The sequence below is a fragment of the Panicum virgatum genome, chromosome 3K, assembly GCF_016808335.1.
Source record: "Panicum virgatum strain AP13 chromosome 3K, P.virgatum_v5, whole genome shotgun sequence".
Classification (NCBI taxonomy): Eukaryota; Viridiplantae; Streptophyta; class Magnoliopsida; order Poales; family Poaceae; genus Panicum; species Panicum virgatum.
This window is the reverse complement of record NC_053138.1, coordinates 60,325,124-60,331,145: the sequence shown is the minus strand read 5'-3', so window position 1 is coordinate 60,331,145 and position 6,022 is coordinate 60,325,124.

Sequence of the window (6,022 nt, the reverse complement as noted above, 5' to 3'; positions counted from 1 at the left end):
CTAGCAAACACGCATCCGGCCGCGCCGCCGTCGCTCTGTTTGTTGGGATCCGCCGGCCGGAGAGAGGAAATCCTGAGGCGGCGGATCGATCTGCTGCGAGCGAGAGGATGGGCGACGCCGGCGGTTGCTGGGGCTCGCTCGCAGCAAGCACGGCGGATACCGGGGGCTGCCTCGCTCGCGCTCTGTCCAGCTCCGCGCCCACACCTGTCGTGGTCGGCCAGTGAACACACGCATGCACGCTGCCACCTGTCGCGATCGACCCATCTGCTTTGGATCCACATGCAGCTTCTCCGTACAGTCACACACACGCGGATCGGATCGGATATGATTTAATTTGGGTCGATCGAACGGACAAGATCGTATGCGTGTGCTGCGATACGATGCCGCCGCCGTCTTCTCTGTTGCGTACCTAGCTAGCTACTGTTCTCCATGGCATCTAGCTTTCTAGGACTAGGAGTATTTCCAATGCTATTCCAACTAGCTGACGATCCCCTCCATGGATCGAGTGGACGCCCGTGGCGTCGACGACCTTTCAACAATCTGCTGCTGCTACTTTATGGATGCATCAAATAATCATGTGCGCGTGGCCGACTTCCTCCTCCTACGACACGCCATGCATGCTCATCACTCACTCACTCACTCACTCACACTCACTATATATATAATCAGTGCGCACGCAGGCACTGCACAGCGTCGTACACATGCTGGTAGATTAGGAAGGGGAAAGTGAGATAAGAATGTGTTGAGTCCACGCACATGGAGATGATAACGAGCAGCCAAGATGCAGGTCCAGCTTGGCGTACAACGGCGGCGAAGCCGCTGGTGCTGCTGCAGATGATGGCGGCGGCGGCGGTGCAGGATTCCTCGAGATGTTCTTCGGGGATCTCCACTCCTCGTACGTGACCTAGCTGAATGTTCTTGCCTGAATGTAGCTCCCATCAACGTGCATGTTCATGCATATGCATGGAATAAGCTAAGAGCACGAGATCAATGCAAAAGAGTATAACTAGCATTCATTATCACTGGGCGCGTACGTCGTTGTTGCAGTGGCAGTGGCGATCTCTTTGAGTTGGTGTGGCAAGGCGGCGGACCTGCCGGCCGCAGCTGCAGGACGGAGACGACGCAGGCCGCTGCCGGAAGCAGCCTCCCCTCCTCGTCGTCGACGCCGTCGCCTCCTGCTGGTCAGCCACCATGCGAGGACGAGATGGCGGCGTGACTCTTCGCAATTGTCCGCGGCGACGTCGAACCTGCTGTCGCCGGCCGCCTGGACGACGACAAGCAGCCTGCAGGTAGTGGCGACGACGTGGCCGCCGGCCGTGCGGAGGATGATCATCAGCTAGTGCCGACGGCGAAGGAGGCGGCGACAAAGATAACGCAAGTGAAGTGCACCGAGGTATGTACTATACTACTATGCCAACCTGCAATGGATCACTTCTACTTCTCTTGCTAACTTTTGCTCAGTCGTCTGTGTACACGTACGCGTATCATCACTTCTCCAGTTAGCTAAATTTAATTTCGCAGATAAAAAGGTCCAAAAATTAAACATACAAAACTTTCGCTGATGCTATAAAGCACAAGTATATATATAGCAGAAAATATTTTGTAGTTATGATACTATTGATTAATATAAGATATTTCATTTATTTGACGTGCTGTCAAAATATAAATACACAGGTAGCGCCAGATGGCATGGAGATATATTCACCATCCATTTGAAAATTAAGTTAACGTGAAAATCTATCTGAATCCTGGAGCCAAAACATATTTAGGATTTCAAACTATTGATAAATCGCTTCAATTCAATTTAAACATAAATAATACGGCAAGAGATATAAAATTAAGAATGGAAATTCATGTGCGGGAGGCACTAAAAATCACACAATATTTTCTTGCCTCACCTGGGCATGCACACCTACCTAAGAAAGTGGTAATAAAGAACCCCAAGGCATGCACAATATTATTGACATTTTCTTGTAATTTAATCTGGCAGGACACAGTAATAAGCAACTGCAGTGAGAGGGGGAAACAAAGAGGAGGTAGGAAGTCTCACCACCCAGAAACACAGACTCACAGGGAAGGTAGTGCTGGATAGCATATCATATGATAGATGCTGGAGTACTTATGCATATATACTACATGTATAAATGAGTTCCTGAGATAATTGCGGCACCCATGTTTTCTGTGTATACTGTTACCATGCATATGTATGTATATGTTCCGTTTGCAGAGACGAAGGCGGAAGATCAATGAGAAGTTCAAGACCCTGCAGCAGCTCGTTCCAGGATGCGACAATAAGGTCAAAAAACACCCCGGGCTTTACATCTACCATGAAAATTAAATAATGGACACTTCAACACTAACTCCCAACACAATTGCTCGAGTCTATTCATTCTTAATTTTCAGCTAATTTTGTAACTTAACCATGAGATTAATTTTCATTATTGTCTATCTGACATAAGGATGACGTGGCATTTCAGAGCAACCAGACCCTCAACTCTGGAACAGACCATCAGGTACATGAAGTCGCTGCAGCAGCAAATCCAGGTCGATCTATACTTTTCGTCAGTCACGGGACGCAGCTAAAAACTGATGCGCGCGTGCATGCAGGCAATGTCCTTCTGGTGCAGAATCAAGCCGGCATCAGCTGCACTTTACCCCTTCGTCATGCCGCCGCCGTACTACCTGCCGCCGCCGCCACCGCCAGCCGTCTCGCCGGGGCGCTTCCTCTTCCGCCGCCCGCCGCCTTCGCTCCGGGGGTTCTGTGGTGAGAGGGTACGCCAAGTTCTTGGGCGTTCGCGGCCACGCCGCTCTCACCTCACACTGCAGTCATGGCGCACTCGCCGGTGGGTGCCTGTGGGCCGTGGCGCAGGATCCGCGGCAGCGGTAGCAGCACCACCTGCGTTGGGGACTTGGGGTAAGGGCATCATGCAGCAGCAGCAACAGGATCAGCCAGCAGACGGAGTAGCCGATTAAATTTAAATCTCGCCATATGCGCATATATACACACAGACACTAGTTGCAGCTACATCCAACAAATTTTCGGTAATAACTGCGCGCGATTACTGATCATGAACACCACTTTTACACCAGACGTGATTCAGTACTACGGCAACTTCCGTTTGGTAATCTTCGGTCAATAATTTTACTGATGAGTGTATAATAAACGCTATCCGTAAAATATAATGTAAAACCACCGAATGTGGGTGCAGGCGATTAGCAATTCAGCAGCGTACAGACTTCCACTGCCGTAGTGGTTTTAGGTTTGTTCGTGGCCTCATGCACGTGCATGGTGCATGCACGAGGAGCCGTACAACTGCGGTGGGCTGCGGCCCAGGTGGCGTCCTGGCGTGTGGCCCAGGAGGTCAGGACGTGAGGCCCGACAGGCAGATGTGGAAGGAAAAAGTCCATTTTGCATCTCTGAACTTTGGGCCGAGTCCGCTTTTTCTCTCTGGACTTTAAAACCGACTGACCAGCCTCCTCGAACTCCCGAAACCAGTCACACGACCTCCTTGAGCGGGTTTAAGGGCGGTTTTACTATTTTTATTTTATGTTTATTTTAACTAAATCTTTGAAAATCATAGTAAATAACAAAAAATCATAAAATAGAAAATCCAATTTTGTTGAACTCCACATGAGTAGATATATGCAGTGAACATATTATATGATATACTTTAATATAATTTTTTACTATATCTTTAGATATATACTTTTCTATAATTAATTTATAGCTACAGTTTCCGTCATCCAATTATTGTGAAATTTTTATAGTGGGCTAATCATTATATGATTGAGCTGCAGTAAAAATTTTATGATTATTGGATCATGTATGACTGAGTTATAGATTTATCTAGGTTTATCTATAGATTCGTCTAGATTTTTCTATAGATTTATCTAGTTTATATAGATAAATCTATAGATCAGTCAAACATTACCCAATAATTATAAAATTTTTACTACAGCTCAATCATATAATGATTAGTCTGCCATAAAAATTTCATCATAATTATACGATGAAAACTATAGCTATAAATTAATTACATAAAAGTATATATCTAAATATATAGCAAAAAATTTATACTAAAGTATACCATATAATATGCTCACTGTGTATATTTACTCATGTGGAGTCTAATAAAATTAGATTTTCTATTTTATAATTTTTTAAAGATTTAGTTAAAATAAACATAAAAGAAAAATAGTAAAACCGCCCTTAAACCTGCTCAAGGAGGTCCTGTGACCGGTTTCAGGAGTCCGAGGAGGTTGGTCGGCCAGTTTCAAAATTCAGGGAGGAAAAGCGGACTCGCCCAAAATTCAAGAAGGCAAAAAAAACTTTTTTCGATGTGGAACTAAAAAGGAGGGACCAAGCTGGCCGGTTCTTCGCCGGAATAATTTTCTATTTTGTCTCTCACTCGTTTTACAGTCCAGCTCGTCACTCGACCGCTGTCCGGAGACGATGTATGCATGAGCAGCTTGAGCCCGTTTCTTCTAGTTATTTCCGGCCCATTAGTCAATACAGCCCAATAGCATATATGCGCTTCTTTTGTCTTTTAGTCTGTAATTTGTTTTGATGGGTGTTCAAGCTTGACCCTGGATCCGCTCGTGCTAGGCACACATCACATCATAGAATTTGCCTAGGTATCAATTTATTCATTCAAAAGCGTGAAAGAGTAGAATAAATGTAAGACGGTATTCGTATTTGATAACTCGAGTGTTTTTTTTTTCTGTTAGCTTTTGGGCCGTTTTACCCGAGCCATAAGCATGGTTTGATGGATTCCTCTAGCGATCAGTCGCGAGGATCGACCCCACACATGATCAAGTCTGTATGCAGCACCGCCGGGGCATGCGATTTTGGCAGCAAATTCCAAAGAGATCAGCACCTGTCTGACCGACGCAACAACGTAGACCCATTTTACGTCACAACCGCTGCCTCCTCGTATAACTGTTGTTGTGTCTGTGCTGATTGTGTTTTTAGAGGTCTCACTCGGAATTTTATGTGGTGCTGTCCGGCGCTAAATTGTTGCCATATAGTATATTTTCAATTGATTTTGTATGTTCCTTGTTGCTTGGAAAATCGATTGATTTTCTTTGTGTTGTCACCCAATTTTCATATCATATCCATGCTACATGGCAATTTTCTATTGGTTCAAAATTCGAGTGTTACAGATACAAAATTTACTCGATTATCATCATATTTTTGGTAGATTTTAGCTTCCACATCTTCCAGTGTTTAAAATTTGTGCAAACAATCACAGTTCTGGCTGCTGCCGCCGGCCGTCCATGCCCTGTGCTGCCGCCACCCGCTCCACCGCTGCGCCACCGTGCTGTTGCCGCCATCGCTGTTGGCTTCGTCGCCCGCATGCACCCCTGCCTGCGCCGCGCCGTCGCACGCTCCTTGCGCCGCTCCTGCTCCATCGCCCGCACCCCTGCCTACGCCACGCCGGCGCGCCCCTGGCTCTGCTGCCCGTGCCACCATCGCCCACGCCCCACGCCACCACCTCGTCGTAGAAGAAGTTGTCGGGTCGTCGTTCAACATTTCGAATTCAACTTTTTAATATTTGCTTTCAATTTCAAGATTCCGTCTGTACGCAATTTCAACATTATAACTATCAAATGTTGAACCAATTTAATAAAAATGTTGGATTAATTGTATTAAAATGTTGAACATGCTCACAAAAGTTTAGACAGGATAATTGGACGAAATTGAGGTTTAAATATGGATGACTTATCTATCTTCCCCAAAATAGATAGGAAGCCCCCGGTTCTGCAGTGAAAAATCTTGGTATAGATGTTTCTATTGGCATCGTGTAAATACATTTTATTTAGTGAGAATAAGACTTAGTGTTATGTTGGCAATCTCGTTCCATCACTTCGTTCTTCTTATTATTTGCATGTCTGGTTTTGGGTTTTGATTGTTTTGTTCTCCAATATGGTTAGATTTGTTTTAGTCTAACAATGCTAGGGTATTAAGTTAGTGACCCGAGTTTCTTAGCCTTTTTTTACCTTTTGCTAACTAGAAAATTAG